Source organism: Vulpes vulpes, chromosome 15 (genome assembly GCF_048418805.1).
Source record: "Vulpes vulpes isolate BD-2025 chromosome 15, VulVul3, whole genome shotgun sequence".
NCBI classification, from domain to species: Eukaryota; Metazoa; Chordata; class Mammalia; order Carnivora; family Canidae; genus Vulpes; species Vulpes vulpes.
In genome coordinates, this window is record NC_132794.1 from 101,159,312 (window position 1) to 101,186,269 (window position 26,958).

At 40.3% G+C, this 26,958-nt stretch overlaps 1 protein-coding gene across 6 annotated transcripts in view; it reads left to right on the forward strand.

Moving 5' to 3' along the window:
- The window catches only part of VTI1A (vesicle transport through interaction with t-SNAREs 1A), a 357,804-nt gene that overhangs the window by 250,529 nt on the left and 80,317 nt on the right, over positions 1–26,958 (forward strand). The gene's annotated exons all lie outside the window — the stretch shown is intronic.

Below are 26,958 nucleotides of genomic sequence, written 5' to 3' on the forward strand. Positions count from 1 at the left end.
TTCTGAAATTACCTGTATTCACTGTAGAGAAGGAAAGACTTTTATCTTCCACGATGAAATACATTTTCTCATTCAAACTTTGTCATTCTTTTTTTAAATGTCATTTTACACTGCTGAGTCAATCCTAGGTAGTAAAATAAAAGAAATATATTTTTTATGCCACAATAGCCTTGTTTATTCTATTTTACTTCCTTAAATTTCAGCTCCTCCTTGAAAAATGATCCAAATGCAAAAATGGGTTTCAAGCAATTGAACATACCAAGCAATTATCCACAGAAAATACTTTACACAAACACACATGTTCTTTGCACTTTGATTTAAATTGAGTTGATCCTTGATCCTTGTAATTTTATGATTACGTGTTTCTATTGAGTCTTGTAACAGCTTTATTGAGATATAATTTACATATCCTACAATTCACCCATTTAAAGTGTACAGTTCAGTGGCTTTTGGTGTATTCACTGAGTCGTGCAGCCATCACCACACTCAATTTTAGAACATTTTCATCACCCCAAAAAGAAATCTGGTATCCATTAGCAGTTACTCTCTGCCCCTCTAGCCCCCCCTCCCCGACCCCTGACAACCACTAATCTACTTTCTGTCTCTATGGATTTGGCTACTCGGACATTTCATATAAATGGAGTCATACAATATGCGGTCTTCTGTGTCTGGCTTCTTTCACTGAGCATAAGGTTTTCAAAGCTCATCCATGTTGCAGCGTCGATCAGTACTACATATCTTTTTATTGCTGACTAATATTCCGTTGTATGAATATGTGCACTTTATTTATCCACTTATCAACTGATAGACATGATGAATTATGCTGTTATGGGCATTCACATCCAGGTTTTTTGTGTGGACATATGTTTTCATTTCTCCTAGCTGCACACCTAAGAGTAGGATGGCTGGGTCATAGGATACTACTCTGCGCTAACATTTTGAAGAACTGCCAAACTGTTCTCTCAAGTAGCTGGACTGTTTTTTACCCCCACCAGCAACGTGCAAGGGTTCCAATTTCTTCACATCCTCGCCAACACTTGTTATTGTCTGTCTTTTTGATTACTGTTATCCCAGTGGGTGTGAGAATATCCCATTGTGGTATTGATTTGCATTTCCCTGGTGGCTAAGATGTCCAGCTTCTTTTTGTGTGGTTATTCACCACTCGTATTTCTTCTTTGGAGAAACGTCTGTTTCTGTTGACTTTTTTTAATATTCCGGTACCTCACCTCAGGAATGTGGCTAGCAGAACTAAGTTGGAAACAAATATATCTTCCTAAGGGGAGTCGTTTTCAAACACATTTGCAAATTGAAGACGTGGCTTTCACAGCGGAAGTATTTGGGGATTGTGGAATAACTGGATTGATCTCAGGAATCAATTTACTTCTGAAACTTTTTTCAGTTTGATTTGCAGTAAGGATATTAGTGGCCCCAGACCATACCTAGAAAAGGGCTGAAAGATCAGCTTGTCCAATTAATTCATTTTACAAATTAAGAACTCTGTCCCGATGGAATCCAGGTAACTGAGCGTCCCCATATACTTTAGAGAGACTATAATACACTTTTCTCTTTTTTTTAAGATTCTATTTATTTATTCATGAGAGACAGAGAGAGAGAGAGAGAGAGAGAGAGAGGCAGAGACACAGGCAGAGGGAGAAGCAGGCTCCATGCAGGGAGCCTGATGTGGGACTTGATCCTGGATCTCCAGGATCACGCCCTGGGCTGAGGGCAGGTGTTAAACCACTGAGCCCCTCAGGGATCCCCATATAATACACTTTTCTGATGGTTTCTCACTGATTTGAAAAAATAACAATGGTATAATGCTCTGAAATTAGAATCAACAGTGTTTATTGTTGAATACTCCACGTATTTCGCTTTATTTTATCCTAAGAGTAGTGCATGTTAGATCATTATTATCATCCTCCACTTATATGTGTGAGGAAACCGGTTAAACTGATGTGTTCATGGCACCTAGCTAGTAAAAAGCAGATTCTAACCCAGACCTTCTGATTTCAAGTCCAGACTTCTCTTTGTTTTGCTCTGCCAGCCGACTAAAAGACAGCATTAGCACCTTGTGACCCTTTCCGGCTTGGACAGCTTTTATTTCTGATCACTGGATCACCAACACAAGTAACAGATAGGTGGCATCATGGAGCACTCACTCACCATCATTAATATAACTATTTAGCAAATCCAATATATGTAACTTTGGAAAGAGAATATATGTTTCAAATGACAGAAGAATTGTCCAGTATAAAAACACAATAATTTAAAGTATTTATTAATACAATAACATAGAGTGCTTTTTAGTTACAAAGCATTTCACTTAGACTTCTAATTTGAGGCTTATAATTATACAAAACAAGTTTTCTGTTGTCTTTGTTTTTATGTATTTTTCCTACCCACAATGACACTAAGGCCTGAAGTGCTTCATTTGCTAAAATATAAAGTCTGAGGCAAACCTCCATCTCACATCCCGGGTGGCTTGGCTCCTACATAGTCCTGTGTTCCCTCCAGTGTACCATGCTCTGCCTTAATGATGTGCTGAAGGACACTCATTTGAAAGAAAAAGAGACTTTATACCATTATTCCAGATAACAACAGGGCTATGAACAAGTACAAGTTATAGGGAGGCAATTTGGAGCCCATATAAAGAAGACTTGATCTGCCCAACAATGCAGTGTGTTGTCTTGTGAAGGAGTGAGGTCTCTTGTCATTGAACTGTTCAGGCTAGAGCTAAATGACCATCTGGGAGAATGCTCTAGAAAGGATTTCTGCATTGGGGTGTGTGTGTGTGTGTGTGTGTGTGTGTGTGTGTGTGTGTTTCCAAGAGAAATTAGGTGGTATTAAAGGTTCCTTTTGACTATGAGATGGTAGATCTTTGTTTTTAGTTAAAAGAATAAGCTGGCCTAAGGATCTTCTGTGTCCTCATTTGTTTATTTTTTTGTTTACTTATTTGAGAGAGAGAGAGAGAGAGAGAGCAAGCCAGAGAGAGAGCATAAGTGGAGGGAGCAGCAGAGACAGAGGGAAAAGCAAACTCCTGGCTGAGCAGGGAGCCTGATGTGGGGCTTGATCCTAGAACCTTGGGATCATGACCTGATCCAAAGGCAGATGCTTACCTGACTGAGTCACCCAGGTGCCTCTGTATCCTCATTGAAGAAAGAGACTTTTGCTCTGATAAATTCTCATCCTAGACATTAAAGGTGCCAAGTTTTGTGTTTAAAAGAGAGATGCCAAATTTATTAACCTAAATTACTGGTTTCCAAATGGTTAGAACAGCAGTTCCCATCTATATTTGTAGACACTGTGTACAAGGGTTCCATATTCAAGTAAGTAATAAAAGCCTTTAATACACCACAGCCCTTTGCGACAATCAAAGAGGGAGGAGAAGGTATGCGGCAATGCCAAATGTATTTTTTACTTTTGCAAAGTACTTCAGTCTCATCCACTGGTTCTCAGCTCTGGTTGCATGTGAGAATCACCTGGAGAACTTTTTAAAAATACAGATGACCACGCCCCACCCTGGACCAATGAACACGAATCTCTAAGGGTATGTTCCCAGCATCAGTACTTCTTAACAGCTCTCCAGGCAATTCCTTTTCAATTTCCTTTTTTTTTTCTTAAGAGTTTATTTATTTATGAGAGACACAAACAGAGAAGCAGAGACACAGACAGAGGGAGAAGCAGGCTCCCTGCAGGGAGTCTTTTGCAGGACTCGATCCCAGGACCCCGGGATCATGCCCTGAGCCAAAGGCAGATGCTCAACCGCTGAGCCACCCAGGCTCTGCACACGATTCTTACTTGGAACCAGAGTTAAGAACTAGTCTGGTCTGAGCATGAGCTCAGGTAAAATCTGGAATTTGCTTTTGTAATTCAGGTCCAGTTTAGAATTCAGATTATTAATTCAAAGCCAATGTTCATAGGTATGATAAGAGGCAGTATCTCATAATGGGTCACACTACTCCTCTTGAGCCAGTCTGGCCTTGTCCACTAACTAGTTTTGTGACTTCAAACAAGTTATTTTTCAGGTTTTAAAAGTGGAGGTAATAATAGTACTTATAAGATAAAGGTTAAATTTGCTTCGACGTGGAAGGAACTGGAGGGTATTATGCTGAGCGAAATAAGTCAATCAGAGAAGGACAAACATTATATGGTCTCATTCATTTGGGGAATATAAAAAATAGTGAAAGGGAATAAAGGGGAAAGGAGAAAAAATGAGTGGGAAATATTAGAAAGGGAAACAGAACATAAGAGACTCCTAACTCTGGGAAACGAACTAGGTAGGGGTGGTGGAAGGGAAGGTGGGCGGGGGGTGGGGGTGACTGAGTGATGGGCACTGAGGTGGGCACTTGATGGGATGAGCACTGGGTGTTATTCTATATGTTGGCAAATTGAACACCAATAAAAAATAAATTTATAAAAAAATAAAAAATAAAAGACTAAAAAAAAAAGATAAATGTTAAGGTAAAGACCCAAAAGAAAATAAAGACTCTACATACTTGACATTACAATTACCATCATCATCATTGTTCTGTTGTCAGTTGTAGTAGGAGCAATAGTGGCAGGAGTCCTGTAGGGATATGGGCTGAGTATCCATTGAAGAAATATTTCATCCTGTACAAGACTTCAAACAGGACTTGACCTTTCTTATAAACTAAGGACTCTTTGCTGCAACATTAACAGTGTGCTTCCTCAGATTCAGAACTTCCCAATGAAGTACAGAGGGTCCCCAGCTTATGATGGTTTGACTTAGATTTTTCAATTTCATGATGGTGCAACAGCAATATGCATTCGGTAGAAACCATATTTTGAATTTGAATCTTTTTTCAGGCCAGAGATATGCCATAGGAAACTCTCTCATGATGGTGGGCGGGGGTGGCTCCCAATCAGCAATGCAACCATGACGGTAAACAACTGATAAACTTAGAACCATCCTGTACTGATATAACCACTCTGTCCTTCACTTTTAGTTCAGTATTCAAGAAGTCACATGACATAGTCAACATATTATTTATTTTTTATTCTAGTATAGGCTTGCGTTTGATGATTTTGTTTACAATAAATCACAAGACATATTATTTATACTTTATTGTAAAGTGGGCTTTGTATTAGATGATTTTGTCCAACTGTAGGCTAATGTCAGCCTTCTGAGCACATTTAAGATACCCTAAACTATGCTATGAGGTTCAGTAGGTTAGGTGTGATAAATGCTTATTTGACTTACAATATTTCCAACTTACAATAGGTTTATTGGGATGTAACCCCATCGTGAGTTAAGGGTGAGCTGTAGAATGTTTTGTGTCAGGTTTTCTGCAAGAAGCTGAGGCTTAAACCAGATAAGCTCCGCAGTTCTATCCACCTCTTAATTCTGTATTAGGAATGGACTCTTCCAGCCCAGGGGCCTAGACTGATGGGTCATGCTGACTTTCTCTTGGATGGTTGGGTCCAGCATGCACTATAATATGGCAGATTGACCTCCTGAATCCTCAGGACAATCTCAGTTTCAATGGCCTGCCCCCTGCTGAATGATTGGATCTATGGTTCAGAAAGCGTGGTTGCTATTGAATAAGAAGCGATAGCTTAGTAGACCAGTGTCCTGGACTAATCATGCAAAAAGTAAACACAATTTGAGTATGTGGGATAGCCCCAGAGAAAAATTAAAGAGCACAATCAGACAGTTTCTTTTTCATTTTCAGTTGATAAAGGAGTAATTTGAGGTAGCTCTTGTCACCAAGGGTACAGTAGCAAGAGTCTCTGACTCTCTCTGACTCTGGGTTTAGGACAAGTGTGGACATTATATGGATATTACAGGTTCTTTAGCACACAGCCTCCAATTGCAATTGTGGAAATTGGTGGAATATTCCTGGGAGGAGCTCAAAGGACTGTAAAGCTGAATAACATCTTTGTCTCAAGAACTTATATGAGAAACTGTTTTTTTTCCCTTTTCTCCTACAAGCATTTTGTGGCTCACCATTGCAGACACTGCATATCTTTGTATCCCACACAGTCCCCATGTTAATAGTTGTTTGCTAGTTGTGGTCATTTAATTGAAAAAAGCTGGCATGGAGATATTACAGGTCCCAGTAGGTCATTTGTGTATCAAGTTTGGTATTATTGCCTCTGACCAAACTCCTTCCAAGTCCAAATTTATTACAGTTATTTAAACACATTAATAACATACAAGAGGATAGTCAGAGGGTTGAAGAAAAGATGTGTGTGGCCTTTAAATATGCCAATCGTCTACAATTCTGAGGGTTGCTTGCCATGGCCTGTTGCCAGGAGTGCATTATAGAATTCCAGATGGCATGTTCTGTTGGTACTTGTTTTGGATTTGCTCTGGGAATGAGGTTAAAGAGGACGCTAGACCGTGGCTGGGATCCTCTTGCTTGCCTCTCCCAGAGTAGATCCTGACCGTCTCCTTCCCTCCCACCAATCAGAAAGCTGCCTCAGCCTCTGTTGAGGATTGTGGATTCAGCACGCTTGCTCTCTCCCCATGAGTTCCCACGCACCTAGTAACCCTGCCCCACAGAGACCAATGAGACTGAACTCCCCCCTGTGACCTGTGCTCACCCTTCCACAGACCCCAGGGCTGGGGCAAGTATGGGCCTGAATTCAAAGACTCAAAAGATAAGCGTTGCATTTTTCATCAGCTTGCCTGCCTTTATTTTCTGAGATTCTCTTTAAAAAAAAAAAAAAAATTTTTTTTCATTACAGTAGTTTACTCTCTCACACATGTACACATACACATACCCTGATAAAGAACATAGTGTCGTGAAGTCTGTGTTCCCCAACACCTAGCTTTTACAGTTACCAACATATGACCATTCTTATTTTCTTTGCTTTTGTGCTAGAGTATTTTTAAGCAAGTCCCAGATATCTGATTTTACCTGTAAATATTAAAGTTTGTAACTCTAGTTGATATACCATAACTTCTTAAAAACCTAACCACAATACTCTTACCACACCTACCAGACTCTAATAATAATTTATTAATAATGATAATAGTAATCTGTCCAGGTTCAAATTTTCCCTAATTGTTTCACAGATGTCCCCACATAGTTGGGCAGTGTAAATCAGGGTCCAAACAAGGTGCATCTGTTGCATTTGGCCGATCCATTCTTAATTGTCTTTTGACCTATTATAGAGCCTCCTCCAGTTTTTACTGTATTTGTTGAAGAAAATCAGAGGATTGTCCTGTAAAACTTTTCATAATTGTATATCTGGCCTGTGCATTTTCCTTGTGCTGTTCAGCATGTTCTTCTCTTCTCCATAGTTTCTATAAATGAGTCATTATTTAAAAACTTAGTGAGATTCAGGATACCTGTGCACCATCAGGTTAGGAGGCACAGAACAACTTTTATTAATATCAAGATTGATCAGTAGGCTCCGGTATGCTTAGCCTGATTCATCCATTATGAAATTCTCTGTCAACCAATTAACCCAATAGTTTTAGCAACCAGCAAACATTGATATCACTGTATTTGTCCACAGGGGTTATAAATGGTGATTTTTATCCTTCTGTCTGCATTTATTAGCTATTTTTTCCATACAGAAGAACTTATTATCAGCTCTTTGGTTTTTCTGAAATATAGTTCATACAAGAAAAGCAGCATAAATGCTTCTTTCCATTTATTTACCAATTTTCAAAACACTAAATTACACCAACAACCTCTGAAAGTGACTAAAGAGTCTTGTTAATTTGTCATTAAATATTATTATAAACACTTGGATCTTTTATCTCATTTACATCAGTCCATTGTAGTCATTATTCTTTTTGATGCTCAAATGTCCCGTCTTTGATCAACAGGAGCCCCTTCTAGTTGCCTCTAGTCACCTTTTAATATAATTCCCCTAGTCTTCTTTTCTGGCAGAATAAGATATGGGGAGTTCCTGGCTGAAACATTTCTGTAAGGAATCTTAGTTCCTTTCCACAGTCTGAGCACTAGAAGAAGATTCCTTCTTAAAACGTAATGGTGACTTCATCCTCCCAGTTATCTCCTTGCTCCTGACCTCTATGGCATCTGGTTCCACCTGGATACTCTGTCCTCCATCACTTATAACAGCCAATGCTCACCTCTCCTCCAATCAGACCCACCCGCCTCACTCTACAATTTCATCCCCCTTCTAAGCTGGATGTCTTATTTGCCCCCAACCTTCTAAGACACCAGTGTGGGGGATACTTCCATAATGCTGAAGAATACTGATACCCTTTCTTTTTTTTTCTTTTTCTTTTTTTTCTGATACCCTTTCTTTTAACAGATTATTTTAAATTATTTTTTCAAGAAAGTTAACCTCCTGTCACTACTCAAATCTTTGGTAGACAAATCCAGTCTGTTTTTTAATGCAGAACAATAGTGTTTTGAAACACCAGGGAAATGGTTAGCCCACTCACTAGAGCCTTCGTTAAATGAACAGTCCCCTCAGGTGAGTGTGTTTCCCAGGGAAGCACAGGTGGTTGCATGTTGAAATTTGTAACTAGAGTTGCCAGGTAATGAAGAAGTATTGAGGCATTAGCTTCTCTTAACCATTTCTAGGCCACATACCCATTGGAACATATGATGAAAACCATGGACTTTGTAGAAGAAGATACATACACATGAAATTCGGTAGACAATTTCACTGGCTTCGAGGAATTCAAATTCTCTTGAAGTTAAATATGTTTTCACAGACTAGGTCTCTATTTGCATTGGTTTTTGGAAGCAGCAGGATTTGGAGGTGGGTCAGAAGTCCAAGTAAGAAGGCACATAGCTAGAACCAATGGTGGCAGCTTTAAATCACTCCAGTGAACATTATTAATCCTTTGGTCTAGAACTCCTCTTCATGCCAGTCCATGAACTATTTGGTGTCAGTCCATGACATCTTAAGTATAGAAGTAGAGAGTAAGCATTTAAAAAGATTTATAGCAGGTGTGTCTGAGTGGTTCAGTCAGTTAAGCATCCGACTCTTGGATTCAGCTCAGGTCCTGATCTCATGGCTTGTGAGGCTGAGCCCCATATCATGCTCCCTGCTCAGTGGGAATATGCCTAGACATTCTCTTCCTTTTCCCTGGCTCACGCATGTGCTCACACACTCTCTTTCTCTCTCTCTCTCTCTCTCTCTCTCTCTCAAATAAATAAATAAATCTTTAAAAATAAATAAATAAAAACATTTGTAGCAACTTGGCATTGCTACAACGTCCAAGCAGTAGACTTGTCTCATTGAACAGGACATAAGCCATTTTGGATGCTGTTGAGTGCACTTGGCGAGTTGCATGTGGCAGGAGCTGCATGCTTGTCATGTGACTAGGACCCCTTACCAGTTCCCAACGGTTGGAAATTAAAAACTAAAGCAAAAACCGGTACTTCATCTCATGATGATGTAATAGGCAACAGCAGTGAAACCTAGAATACTTTAACCCAGCTTACTACCATGTTGATTTAGCCTGTGATTATGTTGGTACTTGCTTTGGATTTGTCCATTGGCTACCTCTCTAAAGCTTATCTAGAACAGGGCACACAGTAGGCATTCAGGAAGTCTTAACTGAAGACTTGTGAAGACACAACTGAGCAAAACTGCTCTCCAAAGAGAGAAGGCACATTCTTTTCCTAATGATACCCTGGGGCGGTAGGGGGGGGAAGGGAATTCCTATAATTCCTAAGAAGTTGGAGTTCCCTACTTAAAGAAAGTATGATAGGAAATAAATTATAAGCAGTCATTGTTCACTGAATAGTCTCCCAGAACATGAGATAAGTAGAGTAACATTAAGTGGCTGGTCCTCACAGAAGCTGTGAGGCCTTTGAGATGGTTTCTGTTTCAGTGTAAAGGGTGTGTGAATTAACTAACAAGTCAATAACAAATGTGATCCATTTTCAGGGCAGAAAAAATTAGAGTGGTCTCAAATATAATACCAGTAATGAGGGGAAGAAAAATAATGTATTTAACTCCAGAATAAGATTTTAGAAATGAAAGGAAAAAAAGAAATAGTAATTATTCCCTGCCCAGTTTTTCCCTTCTCCCATACCTTCTATCTATCTTCCCCGTGGATCCAGGATTAGTAAAATCCACTCTTTGAAGAACTCCAAAATCTTGTCTTTAAAAACTGGGCTTGTGAAAAGTCACCTTTAGCTCTCAAGACTCCTGGCCTGAGAACAGACCAGCCCTTGCCCACCCTCCTCATTCCCGGCACCACCAGACTCCACGCCACACTCCCAGCAAGCCTTGGTGCACTCTGCAGGGGCCCTGACACCACGCGGTGCGTTGGTGACACAGGCTGCTGAGGAGGCAGCGTGAACTGGAAATCACCAGCTGTCTGCCTTACCAGAGAAAGGGATTTTACCACAGGACAACCTCTCAGATTCTATGGATCCAGACCCTGCTTGAATTAGAGACAGATTTCTTTCTTTTTCCATTCCTTCCTTTCTTCCTTCCTCCCTTCCTTTCAGTTGAGGAGAATTAGAAATACTATCTGCTAATGGTAACTGAAGAAGAAAAATTGAGGCTGTCTCACACAATCAGTGAAATGGGTAGTAGACGGTGTATGGGCACATGCTACGCAGTGACAAGTGGTTTCTATTTATCAACAATTATTAAGTGAACTAGAAGTTTCTGGAAATAACTTTGCTGTTTAACATCCTTTCTAAATAACTCATGTTTGCTCTATCTCATTAAAGAGAGACCCCCCCTCCAAAAAAAATTTTGTCCTATTTACCGTGCACAGGATACCGAGGGGGATAAAGGAGTTCGCCCACAGTACATGTGCCCAGAAACGCACAATCGCTCAAGTCTGATATGACCTTTGTCTCCACAAATAAAAAGACTGATAACCCCAGGTGTCACCACCACATTTTTTAAACACATACATCACACACAAGGCTCAGCCTAATGACTATTTTCAAGTATGAATGAATTTCCTGAAATGGAAGAAAAGAAACAGAATCACTCTTTGTCTGTATAAACAGAGGGGAGAATTTGGGGTAGGTGGGAGCTTCAGTTACCCCTAGTGTTCACAATAATCCCTACCAATAAATGTTTCCTGCACCAATGCCCTGACTGTTCCATGGAAGTTTTATGGTTACTGATAGTAACATGATTATGGTAACCATTTATTGAGTGCATCTATGTACCAGGCATAGGCTAAGCACTTTATGTTAGTGGATTTTAAAAGCCTTTAATATACCCAAGAGATAAATGTTTTATGATTTCATAAGTAAGTAAGGCAACAGCTTACTCAGATCATGTCGCTTATAAGTGGCCAAGCTGGTCTAACTTCTTAGCCTTAACAATTAGCTGATCTGTAGGGGATTTTTTGTTTGTTTGGGTTTTGGGGATTTGTTTATGGGTTGGTTTTTTTTTTTGTTTTTTTTTTTTGGTTTTTTTTGCTTTTCTTTTTTTCTTAGAAGTTTAAAAGAGAGGCTCCTATGCTCCTTAACTAGAAAGGTTCCAAACTACTTTTTTATCCTAGAATTCACCAGAGGGAATGGAAGCTGGCCGCAGCACTATCACTGAAAGGTAATAATTAATGACAAAAGTGTCACTTAAAGAGGTCAGTGACACCAAGTGTATGTTTCTCTTGGATTAACTTTTCTAACACTCTTTAAATAATGCGTTGATATCAGCAGAGACTAAAAAAAAAAATGCAAACAGACTTGAACAGTTTAAACCTCTGGGGAAAAAAAATAGGAAAATAAAGCTGTTCTCATAGCCTTCTACAACCACTTACACTTCTTTTCCTGTGATAATAATTGTGATAATCACCACTTGTTGTGGGTCTTTTTTTGTGCCAAGCAATGTGCTTATCGTTAAGTATCGACAAGCCTGAAAGGTAGGAATTGTCTCAGTTTTGCAAATGAAGAAACTAAGGCTCTGTGAGGTAAAGAAGTTATATATCTCTGCGTAGAATCTTAGGAAGACTTTCCCTCCATGAAACTGAGCCTATCCAACAGAAGTAGCAGGAAATATGGCACAGATTGATGAGCACTTCCAAGGGATCTATACAAAAATATCCTTTTACAGTGCAAGCAATGAAGGATCAGCACCTCCTATGGTGTAGCACATTGTCATTGATGGGGACGTGCAGCAATTAAAATACAGTCAGGTCAGCACTCTATTTGAAAATTGTCTGATTGTGGGCTGGACACCCTTGGTGTAACCTATAAAATGCTCTCTACAAAGACTTAGAGAAGGGACTTGTGTCTCCTCAGGGATGCAATGGTACTGCCAAGGGTCATGTCTGGGCATGATTCTAGAGTTCCTCTAACCTTCTTTGTGGGTAGCAAACCTGATACTCCCCCAGAAGGTTCCAGGGCCAAGGGCCGGGCATACCGACCTCAAATCCAGGAGCCCCAGCATGATGACCTCTCTCCCCAGCAGCTTCACCTGGGATGAGTCATTTAGCTTCTCTAGCCCTGGGTCCCACTGACAATAAGAGAGGGCATATTTCTCACCAACACGGCATGAAAATAATGCTGGCCACTGGTACAGATCACATTGAGCTCCTCAGAAGAATACATGAACGGTCTGAGTTATTTTTAGAGGTGGAAATGGGCTTGTCAAGGGAGAGAGATTACAGCCACCAGTAAACCATGGATTTCCTCTGTTGTGTGACCCTCATGTCTCTGCATCTCTTAAAGGCTGCTAGAACTCAAGTTTTCCACTTCTACTCGTGAGAATGCATCTCTTGGAGGTTGGTGGTGATTCTTGCCTGTATAAAGCAGAGAGAGGGCCCTGCCAATTGATAGTCACCTTGTGGCTTGAACTGGTCAGTCCAAAAAGGGTGACCATGAGAGGTCCCTTTAATTTCACTTAGAGCCAGGGATGGTGCGAAGCCAGGATGCTGGGTGTCACGTCCTGCCTGCTCACCAACACATGGAGTCCCTTTGACAGGTGACCTGTCCACACTGGCAGTTTGTCTCGTACCAGTCTCTGACACTGAGCATTCCTCCTTCCTGTTTATCACAATTTGTACCTTTCAGATTATCTTAATCTTCAGTCTCCCTTTCCTCCTCGTTTTCCCCTCTTTTTCCTTCTTTCTCCTTCCACTCCCCTTTTTTATTGTGTCCTCTTTTCTCTCTCTTCACCTCTACACTTTTCTTCTCAACATTTTACTCCAGCACCACATGTTCATCAGTCCAGGAAGTGATCATGAAAAGACCAAGTCCAACTTCAGGAAGGGCAGCACAGCCTGGGCTTGGAAAAAGTGGAGGGAAACAAGTCATCAAAGACTTAAGAAGAGATACCAGAACGCGGGGATTTGCTGCGAGATCTATTTTACAATGAAAATTCTGCTACGAAGAAGAATCTTTTTTATTTTTTTTCTCCCTTGATATAGTCTGAATAATTTATACCTAATGCCGAGAAATTATATATAATTAGTCTGGGTAATGTATAATTTCCGTTTGATTATATATATTAAGGTGATTAAGGAACTTCGGTTTTTCACTAGTAAATATCTGCCTTCTTTGTTCCATTCTGGGTCTGTAATGACTGTTTGTATCAAGTGGAGGACTCGTGCAGAACCCAAGTGAGCAAGGTTTGAATGCTCTCACCGATCTTGGTTGGCTGATGTCTGTGAATCTGGGAGATAATACAAAGTTAGCTACATGCTGGGGGGCCGGGGGCTGAAGGGAGATTTACCTCCAGTCTCTAAAACCATCGTGTAATTTGGCATGACTTCAATAAAAAATTTAAAAAAGAAAAAGCCTGAGTAAAACAGTGTAGGTGGAAAGCCATATTTAAAACAAAGTTATTCAATAAAGTACATCACATTACCACCATTTTTAATATTGTATAGAATAAAATGAACATTTTGGCACTTCAGCTTTAATTAATGATTTCTATTTGCTTTTTGTAGAGTACTTATATATGTTTATTACCATATATAGCAGTCTTTCTTTTTCCAATTAGAGGATAGATTTCATCCTTTATCTTTGCAGGTAGCTGATCCAAGACATTTTTATGTAAATGGATTAATTAATTGGTAGCCTTCATTTGAAACTTAAAAAGGCAGTAATCCTTTTTTGAGAGGCATTAACTGTTTTTTAAAGCCATAAACAATTCTTCACTTAAGCACCTTGTCACACAATTAGAAATTATTTGACAACAGTAATCATAATAAAATGCATTACCCCTTTCCAAATCACCTTTAATTCAAGGTGATTAAAAGAATGTGTTCATTAGAAGACTGTGCAGCAACTTTGCCTGTGAAAGTCGCATTTTTTTGAAACTTAATGCTACCTGTTGAGGAAACTTGAGCAAATGACATCACGCCTTATATGACCTGGGCAATGTTTGTGAGAAGGCGTCTAGCTACAGAAATGTGCTGGGTTCGAGGAAAGGCAGCTACACCTGGCCTCCTTTGAGAACCCTCCAGCCTCTGCCTTCCAGCCCTCTGATTTATGCAAATCAGAAAGCTTTGGCGGTCTCCACTTCCTGGCTGGGCCAGCATAATCCACTTCCTTCGGGTTCATGTGACCATGCAAATTCAAGCACTCCTGAATAGTCCCGGAGGGGCTGCGCCTCTCATTATTCCTGCCCCATTCTCCGCGCAGTGCAGGCATTCAGACTCTGAATGGACGAGGGCTTAATTACTCACCACATCTGTCAGATCAGATTCAACTTGAGAATGAAGAGAATCCCAGACAAGCCCAGTCGTTTCTTTGCAATGTTCTTCATGGCCGAGGTCACCCAGCTCTGTCTTCTAGGGAATATTTTCCACTCCTTGTTTCATGACCCTTCTGGAAAACAGGGACTCCAGCTTTTGGAGATCCATTACTGGGCCTTTCACATTGTGTGTGGCCTTTACAAATGTTAATTAATCTTCCTGATGATGCACTGAGCATCAGGGAGCCCTTTATTCCCCCGGGGCTACTGATGACCAGTATGAATGCCAGAAAGTTTTCCTTACTGTTTCCTGACCTACATGCTCCTCTCTCTATGTGCTTTGCATCTTTGTCCCTCTCCCACTCCCCCTAACATGTCTCCCACATGACAGATTGACTACTCACATTACCAGGTCAGCCAGAGTTTGACAAAGTAAAGGCGGATGGTCCCCAAATACAAGATATACCTACAAGGAAAAAGGCTCTTGCCAATTAAACATTCCCAGTGCTGTCAGCCCAGGCCTGCCAAGGAAAATGTGCATAATAATGGGTAGGAAGGAGTGTGTCCACCAGGAACCAAACACGATTATTCTCAGTGAAGGGGCATTAACACGCCTTCCCTTATGCTTCTTTCTGTGTTGGTCTCACTTATGTCTAAGAGGAGATGTTTGGTATGTGCAACTCTGGAATACAGGGGTGCCATGGCCTGCCTTGATGTTTTCTGGGTTCGGTTTTGGTTTTGGTTTTCCTATTATCTTTCTTTTTTTTGTATAAAATTTATGTAGCGTAAAAGTAACCATTATAAAGTGTATCACTTCATGTTATTCAGTACATTCACCATGCTATGCAACCCTCATCTCTCTCGGGTTCCAAATCATTTCATTACCCAAAAGGAAATTACCCCAGCCCCATCTCTATAGATTTAGCTCTCTTGGATATTTTATATAAATAGAATCATAGGATGTATGACCTTTTATGACTGTTCTTTTATGTAGCATGTTTTTGAGATTTGCATATTTGTTTTACCTTGACATTTTCTGAGGGGTGTGTGTGTGTGTGTGTGTGTGTGATACTTGCCCCATCAAAATGATTCCTCTTCATGTTCTGTGCTGGATAATGTTGTTACCATCCGTGGAAGCCTGAGAATCAGCTTGGACCCGTCCTCTTTCTTTCATACTAGTGTCTACTTACTCTCTAAGTTCGGTTGAGTCCACATCCAGAATACCTCAAATCAATTCTCATTTATTTTCTTTCAGCCTGTACCCTGTTTGCAGACACTGTTCATTCCCCAGCTAGTCTTTCTCAAGCACAGACCCATCTGGTCCTGCCACTGCCCTGCTCAGTGCTTTTCCCTGCTCCTCACCACCTTCATATTAGCAGTCAAGCTTCTTACAGTGTTGCCCAAGGCTGTCCACAGCTGTCCCTCCACTTCTTTCACCTTCATTGCCATCCTCACATGGTGCATATCTGTCCAACCACATGAGCCAGCCCCTGGCTCTCTGAACAAGGTGCACAATTGCTCTTTATTCAGCCTGTTCTCTCTCTCCTTATACACAGCCTGGTCCTTCTTCTCCCCACAACTCTGAAAATCCATCCTTCCTTCACCATCTATTGCATTTTACCCTCTTACCTTTCTGGATCCGCTAGTCAGAATGAATTCCCCCTTTCTTCTTAATCCCATGGCCTTTCATTTATCATATACTTAGCATAACCAGCCCTTAATGAGGGTTCTTTGTAAATCTCTGTCCCTTCCTCACTAGCCTCTGATCTTGAAGGCAGAAGTCTTGTTTTACTCATTTGGTGGTATCTCTAGCACCAACCATTATGTAGGTCCTCAATAAATGTTTTCTTTTTTTTTAAGATTTTATTTATTTATTCATGAGAGACAGAGAAAGAAGGAGAGTCAGAGACACAGGCAGAGGGAGAAGCCGGTTCCACGCAGGGAGCCCGATGTGGGACTTGATCCTGGGACTCCAGGCTCACACCCTGGGCCAAAGGCAGGCGCTAAACCACTGAGCCATCCAGGGATCCCCTCAATATATGTTTTCTTGAATGATTTGAATTTTCTTCCTCAAAGAAAAAGTTACAGACCCACAAGGAGCCCCAAGTTATGGCTAGAAACACTCTGATGAGAAAGCAACATGGACTAACAGTTAAAATAGTAATTGTTTTGATCTTCTATTGAATTTAAACTTGCCCACAGTGGTTTACCAGTTTCAATTAGCAGAAAATGCAACTTTGCTCCCGCCCCCCCCCCCCCCCCCAGATTATGTTCTTCATTACAAATCTCAAGAGTTTTATATGCAGTTGCCAAAAATCTTTTTGACAAATTGCACAGGAGGCATTTTGGGATTGTGTGATAGAGTTGATTGAATTTAGGCCAAGTTCTGTACCCTGACATCACTCAAAACAAAAATACAGATGTAGGGCTACTCAAAAATTTATCTATTTATTTTATTCCAACCCTCCAAAGTCATCTGTCTTCAAAAATAATCAATTGGATTCTTTTAAAACTAAATGCCAAGTAAACAATGCAAATAAAACTATTTTGTTTGCTGAGAAGTAATTGAAAATCTGCAACTAATTACAAATTGGCAAGCTCTGAGCCTACAAATAGCTGAAACACTCTGCTGATGCATTGTTTACAGCGGGGTTCAGAACGGGTTTCTTTACACCAGCCATCCACAAGTTATTAATCAATACTTTGCCAAGTTCTATACCTCACCTTCAAAAAATGGTAATAAACATTTAATTTTCAATATGGGCTTCATAAGCAAAGCTGTTAAAAACTAGAAGAGGAGGTGTAATTGGTTAGAACACATAAAGCCTGTTCTTAAGTTATGTGAATTGGCTTTTCATTTAAATACACTGTTCTTCCTTGACTACTCAAGAATCCTGTAATTTAGTTGAAATTAATACTTTGTCAGTCTGGTCATTGAGTCCCCTATGGCACTTCACTAACATATTACAAGACCTCCTTAATTGAAATTATGGAGAAAAGCAACAAATAGTATTCATGGACCACAGAGAGACAGGGATCAACGAATTTGATTTGCTATTGCTATGAGCAGGTAAGGTTGAATTTATAAAGGACTCTATTTGAATCATGAAGTTAAATATATATAAATATATATGTAAGATATATATTTATATATATTTGTGTATTTTTAAATATATATAATATGTATTGAGCCATGAAGTTAAATATGTTATTTATATATATATATTTAAATATATATCTAAAATATATAAAACAGACATAGATAGTTGTATAAATATACACACACCCTTCCATACCTCTTAGACTCCATCTTCTACTGCTTTTTCTCTGCCAGCCCTTGGCTCCTTCTTTTTCCTTCATGTTTTAGTTTATTTATTTTTTATTTTTTTGTTTTTTAAAGATTTTATTTATTTATTCATGATAGACACAGAGAGAGAGAGAGAGGCAGAGACACAGGCAGAGGGAGGAGCAGGCTCCATGCAGGGAGCCTGACGTCGGATTCGATCGTGGGTCCCCAGGGTCACGCCCTGGGCGGAGGGCAGGCGCTTAAACCACTGAGCCACCCAGGCTGCCCCATGTTCAGTTTAATGTCACTCCTCAAAAAGACTTTTCCTGTCCACTTTACCTAATATATCATAATTCATTCTCCTTCATTTATTTCCTTGATTATTTCGAGATGCCTTCACTGGCTTACAATCTATGCAAGGACAGACACCCTTTTTATCTTCACCACTATAACCCTGAATAGTACCTAACACATGGTGAGTTCTCAATAAGTACTAGATGGATGGGTAGATGGATGGGTGGATGGGTGGGTGGGTGAGTAGATGGTGGATGGGTAGATGAGTAGATGGATGAATAGCTAAAATAAAGGGGTGAATGAAGGAATAAAGCTATGTTGGTTGGGACAAGCAGCAGACATAAGACAAATTGCATCCTAGTAAGGGCATGACTCTAAAAGCAGCTCCTTTGATAAAAAGCCAAAGCCTATTCTAAATTCCAAAGTTGGAGGGTGTACCCGGGTGGCTCAGTTGGTTAACCATCTGCTTTCAGCTCAGGTCATGATCCGAGGGTGCTGGGATCAAGTCCCACATTGGGCTCCCTGTTCAGTGGGGTGCTTTTCCTTCTCTCTCTCTCCCCTTCCCCCAGCTTGTGCTCTCTGTCACTCTCTTTCTCAAATAAATAAATAAAATCTTTTTTAAAAATTCCAAAGTTGGAGACATCTCTCCAGATTGGGATGAATTCAGAGGTGAGAAATGGTGACGAGGGTCCCATAATGAATCCTCTTCAACTTTCACAAGGGTTTGCTCTACAGAAAAATGATGAGATCTGTCTCTGTGGCTCCAAGGCTTGACCTAGGACCAGTGGGTGGAAATTACTGGAACAATATTGTGGCATAAATTAAGAAAACTTTCTGAGAGAGCTGCCCTGAATGGAAAATGAGTAGCGAGATGATGTTGGTGAAGGTATTCATACATACAGTTCCTAAATATTTGGCAAGGATGCTTATCATAGGAGAGATAAGCATCAAGTGTGCTGTGGTTTTAGAGGACTTGTCTGGCCCCTGGAGCTCTATGATTCTATCATGATCAAAAGAGAAACCTGCTCAATAGTTGACAATTATTTTAAAACAGAGAAATGCCAATGAGATTTGGATTATTCATTTTGTCCCATAAGGAGATAACTAAAAAATGATAAAAAGTGAACTGAAAGAAAATGTTCTAGAAAAATAATAGGGCTGAATTTTGAAAGTCTCTTTCCCATCTTCTGTTCCCTGGGATGCCTTAGACAGGGGCATGCAGTATTTTAGGTATATTGTGAGCAAGGAGCCTACATTCCCAGGGGGTGGCAGGGATGGCACGTAAGGTCTCAATCTAGCTCTGTGATCTCCAGGCAAAGCCTCTATGTGGGAAACACAGTGGTACCTCCAAAATAGAACAAGAGCACTCCATCCATGTGAAGATGACTGGCAAGGTCACTGGGACCTACAGTAATCTGGTAAATTAAAGCTGTCTGTGGCCGCCTACCCTTTCAGGACATACTTCTGGGGATCAAAAAAAAAAATTACAAATTGATTTTCTGTTGCTGGGTCACTTTTCTTGCCATTCTTTTTGTTTTTCCTGTTTATTGTTGGTTTGATACCTGAACTATGGAATCGTTGCCTTCCAGTGTCTGTGAGGGAGAGAGCTCAAGATGGAGCTCTGTTCCCAGCAGACCAATCCAGACATGGATGTGTAGGCCTCCCTACAAGTTCACAAATGTCCAGAGATCAAGATTAATGTTCTATCTGGTTAATGAGCTTTAGATTATTCACTGCATCACAAACCAGTTCTTTCCCTCACCAGTTGTTGGGGTGATTGGATGCTGAGAATGGGGTATGGGAGGGATTTCGATTCCTCACCTGATATCTAGCCAGTCTGAGTTATTGTCTTCCGGGGGGTGGAGGGCTGAGTTGGACCATGGAAGGCAGAGTGGTCACTGATGTTCTGTTCTTTGTGCACCTCTCCTCATCTAGGGAGAGCTCACTCATCTTGCGAGACCCAGCTGAAGTGGTGCCTTCTCTTTGGAGCTCTCCCAAGCCCTCAGGCAGAACAACCGTTCTTTCCAGAACAGCCTCCTCATTCTCCTTGATCTCACATTTATCAGTTCATGTTATAGGTTCTTCTGCTGACATGGCTCTCCCCTGGGGCTGTGAGAACCTTGAGGGCAGGTATTGTGTTCCCTTTTTCTTAAAGCTCCAGAATCCCGCATAGTTCTTGGCACTTAGTAGGTTCTCCATGAATGCCTGATGAACTGGGCTGGTGGGGGGGGGGGGGCGGGGGGATGGCTAGACACCTCAAATATTAAAGGCATTGATATTTCACGGAGGGAGGGTTATCAAAACATGTGAAATTCAATATGAAACGAATCTTTTCTCCCGATCCTGATTAAGTAGTGACAGTTTCTTCCTCTCATGAGCCACCTGGATCATAATGGTTATTTTCTTACAAGGTTGTTGAGTTTACAATATGACAGAACTGTGTTTACCTTGGACTTGGGGCTGTCCTCTACTAAGAAGCTTTCAGCAGAGCCTGGGAGTCAAGTTATGGCATCATGGGCAAAAAGCCAGTGGGGAAGGCCTGGAGAACAAAACCTCATGGATAAGAAATGCTTTATCATCTGGTCCCTGTGTCCTTATGAACAGGGAATGAAGCAATGACCTAGCCAATTTAGCCCACAGTGGTGCCTCACTGTGTGTTCCAAAGCCTGAACTTGCTCTGATTGGGCTCTGGATTCCCAGTGACACAGGCAGCCCCTTGGGGGCAGAGGCCACCGTGCCGCCAATCAGCCGGGGCAGGTGGAATGTTGCACAGCTGCACCCCTGCTTGCATTTTCCAACACCTTCGTGTTCCACGATGATCGGTCATCGGCAAGCTATTTCTGCCACCTTGTCATTACATGTCTGGGGTCTTAGTGGCTGTGCATGTGGAAAGACTCTCTCCAGCCCTTTTTTTCTCAGGACAAGCTCAACCTCACTTCCTCTGGCCTTATCAGACCCTTTGTTTCCAAAACTGTTACTCAGCCACTTGAGGAGCTAAACTCAGTTCCTCCCTCCCTACATCCTCGCAGCTGAAAGTAATGAGAAAAACAATTGACCGTGATGAGGATGTCCATCTTCCTGTTCTCCCCAGTCTACCATGACTTAGGGGGATAAGGCTGTCGAATTTCATCAGCTGCATTTCGTACTGCTGGTGGTTGGCCATCCCTGCTTCAAGCCCAGCTTAGAGAAACATATGGCCCTAGATTATTCATTGCTACAGATATGGGACTTTCCCATGTTAAGAGACTTAACAGATGAAATATGGTTTTCTGGACCTCTTTTCATTTACCGTCAAAATAACAAGTGATGTCTTGTCTTTCAACAGAGACGCTCTTTTTACTCAGCTGTCCAACAAAGAATGTGCCGTTGTCTTTACTGTAGATTTTTATTTTATTTGTAAATTGTGCGTGCTGCATGCTACGGCGTACTGAAAAGCCATACACCCTGGCTTGTTAGCTGACACACAGTATGTGTGATTACAAATTGTTTGAATAACAGTGGACTATTGAACTGACATCCAGATGTGAGTGGAGTTAACTGTGGGAATGTCCACAAAGGAGGATTATCTTCCTTGTTGCTGGGTCCAAGCCCCCTAGAAAGTGGAAATGTAAGCATGGAAGCTATTCAAATAACAGTAGCTACAGATGGCTCTTCAGAAGCAAAATTAATAATTTTTATAAAAAATTACACATTGCAATTAAGACTTAATTTGTTCTTCTAAAGTAAGTCATGCAAAGAAAGTGCCAAACAACAACAAAAGAAGTTATACATTTGAATGGCCTTTGGTAATGTTTTCATCATTTTGTGTTTTTAAATATGTGGAAAAAAATAAATAAATAAATGTGTGGAAATTCAGAACAATGTAGATTCAAGATAAGACCCTGATCATCCAAAGTCTCTGGGCTATCTTCTTTTGAGCTTTCTGTTTCCTGTACTTCCTTCCATCCTGTCTGTCATCTAAGATACCACAACCATAGAACAGGTGGCATTCATAGTACTGGTGGTGGGAAAACAATGCAGAAATTTTCAGTGAACATTTTCTTTAAACAATATTTGAACTACAGTGAGATATCACTTCATACCTGCTAGATGGATAAAATTAAAAAGACAGACAATAACAAGTGTTGACAAGGATATGGAGACATCAGAAGCCTCCTGCCCTGCTTATAAGAATGTAAAAAGATGTGGCCGCTTTAGAAAACAGTAAAAATAGAACTGTCATATGATCCAGGATTTCTGTTCCCAGGTATATATACTCAAGAGAAATGAAAATACACGTTCACATAAAAACTGGTATGTGAATATTCATGGTAACATTATCCATAATAGCAGGAAGTAGGGGATCCCTGGGTGGCTCAGAGGTTTGGCGCCTGCCTTTGGCCCAGGGCATAATCTTGGAGTCCCAGGATCAAGTCCCATGTCAGGCTCCCTGCATGGAGCCTGCTTCTCCCTCTGCCTGTGTCTCTGCCTCTGTGTGTGTGTGTGTGTGTGTGTGTCTCTCATGAATAAATAAATAAAATCTTTAAAAAAAAATAGCAGGAAGTAGAAACAACCCAAATGTCCATCAACTTATAAGTGGATAAATGAAATGCAGCATATTATTCAGCCATAAAAAGGAATGAAGCCTTGAAAACATGCTGAGTAAAAGAAGCCAGTCACAAAAGACCATGTGTTGTATGAATCCATTTGTATGAAATGTCCAAAATCTGTAGAGACAGAAAGTAGATTACTAGTTGCCTAGAACTAGAGGGATTGATGAAAAATGAAGAGTGACTACTACTGGGTATAGGATTTCCTTCTAGACTGAGGAAAAATTTCTAAACTTGATTGTGGTGGTAGTTGTACAACTTGTCAAGTATACTGAAAACCATTGAATTTAATACTCTGTATGGTAAACTGTATGGTGTATGATTTAACCCTTAATAAATCTGTTTTAAATGAAGGCAAACTGGGATCCCTGGGTGGTACAGCAGTTTGGCGCCTGCCTTTGGCCCAGGGCGCGATCCTGGAGACCCGGGATCGAGTCCCACATCGGGCTCCTGGTGCATGGGGCCTGCTTCTCCCTCTGCCTGTGTCTCTGCCTCTCTCTCTCTCTCTCTCTCTCTCTCTCTGTGTGTGTGTGTGACTATCATAAATAAATAAATAAAAATTTAAAAAAATATTTAAAAAAAATAAAATGAAGGCAAACTAAAGACTTTTTTAAGTAAAATTTTTAAAAGGTGTTTGTAGGTGTTTTTTTTTTTTTCTTAGAAAATCATGCTTCAAATTAGGATATCTTCAGAAATCACATATCTGAGCTTCTTTGGCAGCACAAGAAAGAAGGGGAAATGGTTTTAAATTTAGTAGCTTATATCCTTTTTTTTCTTTTCGGGAATGAAAGATCTGTTACTTGTTCAACAGTGTCAACGCTTTCTATCTCTACTTGGAATCTACAGCAATAAGTTGGCACCCAGCCATCAAATACCTAGATTTACCTTTGTACGATAAAACTCCCTTTAGCAATGCATATTGAAATTTATCATTTTGAACCTATTTTAAATTCTGTAGCAAGCAAATAAAACAAAATTTAAATCATGAAACAGCAACCAAGTCAGAAAAAGCAAAGAAATCCTCTCTATTTTCTCTACTCCACTTTCTATAGTTTAATCTAAAGAAAAATGTGGAATTTCCTGCAGAGTGATTAATAGGCCAGTGTGGTGACATACAGGAACTCTGAGCTTGACCTTGCAGGTAAAGGCTAACTGGTATGTTAAGTTGATTACACAATTTCCTCTAAATAAGTTGACAAGTGGTTTGCACAGTTGCCTTGACTTTTGCCCTTATAAATGCACACTTATAAATGACTTGCTTTTTTAGCTAAAGCAATCCTTATTTTAGATGTGACATGTGTTAAGTAAACAGCTTGATAGGGAACCCTAGCTTCCGAGCCTTCCTAGCCAGGTCAGATTATCAGAGTTGCTAGGGGACAGGAGTTGGGGGAGCCTGAAACTGTTTCAAGATATGGCTGTATTCACAGGGCATAAGAAACCCAAAATTGTCTTACCCCCTCTAGTATGAAATAGCCTGGTAGATTTGAAAAGTGATTCCACACATAGCCAGAAATGTTCCAGGAGTGGAAGCTGCTAGATGGTTTGCAGTAAATAACTAGTAGGCTTAAATCTAGTGTTCTAGTGTTTTCTCAGGCAGTTAAGTCTATAAGCAAATATAGTCTCTGGTGTTCCTTCAAAAATACTATGGAGAAAATGTTTCTAGTTAGCATTTCTGTTCTGTGATCATTTTCACAGGAAGAAGATGTAGTCCTTTCATCATGTAGAAAATATAGTTTATTGAGATATTTTTGTTTACAGATGTACTACATCCCTCTGTTTAAGGGGCAAGTTACAAAAAGCCATTATAAACAAACAGGAAATGTAGTTTCAGATGATAAATCAAAATGCTGCTTAGGAAAATAACTGTTTATTTGTAGATTTATAAGTCAAGTACCTTTATTGAACCTAATATATCCTGATTTGATAAGTGAAAAAAGCTTTGCTAACATTGTTGATTTAGCTGAGATCTATTCGTGTGTGTCTCTTCCTGAATGAGTTAAGCATTTGGAAAATGAATTGATTTTTATTTGTATATACAAAGATAATACCATTTATGCTTTCCAGGTCTAGAATATGACAAGCCTTGAGCTCATCTGTAAAACAGAACATTATTAGGACTCAGAGGTTAAATTTACCATCCCCGCCATCAAGTCCATGAACGTTCCTCTGAAACAATGTGCAGACCCATTATAAATCATCTTCTTTCACATTAACTCTTATATAATATGAAGCTCATCAACCTGAAAATGTTTACTACTTGCCAGAGATGACTCACTTAGTAATCTTCTTATTTATTTCATTATTTCACTCAGTTGTCCGTAGGTATTTGTAACAAAAGGATTGCCATCCACTTTCTGGCTGGCTGTGTGCTTGGACAAGGGCTGGAGCTAATCTGTCCTGCCATGTGGCTTCTCATTGCAAGTTGTCAATACTCACTAACTATTAACTATTAACAACAACATCCTCAGCTCCTGTTTCTGAGCCATTTCACTTCCGCCCCAGCTGGCCGGCACCCTGTTAGATGGACGTATGGGGCAGGGGGAGCCCTCACTGCTTGTGGAAAGTCAGGATCTCCTGAGGTTTGGCTTTAAACTCTGCATGGCAAGCCCCAGTTTCATGATCTGCCCACCCCAGTAGAACAGAGAAGTTTCTGCTGCCTGTCAATTTTCTCTCTCAAGGGAGTACTCTCTTTAAAAATAAAAAATAAGACTTCTGGTATATACATTTTCTTCCTACATATCAATTCGACAATTCTATACATCCCTCAGTGCTCACCACATTAAGTATAGTCATCATCTGTCACATACAACATTGTTACAATATTACTGTTTCCTATGCTATACTTGTTTTTCGTCTCCGTGACTTATTTCATTTATAACTAAAAGTTTATACCTCTTAATCCCCTTTATCTATTTCACCTCATCTATTTTACCTTTGTTTTTCTTAGAGATTTATGTATTTGTTTTGAAAGAGACAAAGCATGTGCACATGAGCAGGGGAAAAGGCAGAGGGAAAAGGAGAGAGAGAGAGAGAGAGAGAGAGAGAGAGAGAATCTCCAGCAAACTCCCCACTGAGAGTGGAGCCCGATGAGGAGCTCAATCCCATGACGCCAAGATCATGATCTGAGCCAAAACCAAGAGTCAGACACTCACCTGACTGAGCCACCCAGGTGCCCCTATTTCATATTTTTAATCAAATATTTCAGAAAGGAAAAAAATACAGGATATAATATAGCAGACACCCTTCTTGGCACAAGGTTAAGAATTAATATTTCGCAAATACAAAGGAAGCCCCTGTTCGACCTCAGGAAAAGATTATAAAGACCAAGACTGCAGCACTTTGAAGAAATCCAGATAAAATATTGAGAACTGCCCTGTGAGAGGCAAGCAAGATGATGTTCATGGAGGGAGAATGTACTTTTCTTTCATTGGATTGAATTTTTTTATTCCAAATATTTGATCCATAAGAAATCACTGATGTTCAATTATCTTCAACCTTCAGAAGGGACAGTTTATGTGGTCAGCCTCATAGCAGGAAGACAAATGTCCGTTGTACATTGCAGAGGAAACCAACATCAAGCTCACATTTTCTCTTGTGTAGATCATTACCTGAGCCTCAGAATTACCTGCACTGCCTGGTTTCTCCACCCCTTCCAGCTGAGCTTCCTCCACTTTCTTGCCATGGCAGAGAAGCTGTGAGATAGCAAGGGGCAGACCCACATCCTGTGGGGTCTGTGGCTCATACAGTCTGGGATACCCTGCTGTAGAGAGAGGTAAAGTTCAAAATTAGTTATGAAAGATAGTGCTTGTTTGGATCAAGAAAAGAAAACACAATAGCACTTTTTTTTAAGATTTTATTTATCAGAGAGAGAGAGAGAGAGTGAGCACAAGCAGGGGGAGCAGCTGGCAGAGGGAGAAGAAGGCTCCCCGCTGAGCAAGGAGCCCGGTAGGAAACTCAATCCCAAGACCCCAAGATCATGACTGAAGCTGAAGGCAGAAGCTTAACTGACTGAGTCACCCAGGCATCCCCACAACAAAACTTTTTAAAAAAACACCACAAAGTCCAGAAAAATCACATAATTTTATTATCTGACTGATAGACATTTGCAATTCTTTTTTCTGTATGTATTTAGCTGCATATTTGTTGGTTGTTTCTTCATATAACAATTATTGCATACTAGCATTTTCTATGAAGAAAATAGAAAGATACTTTGCT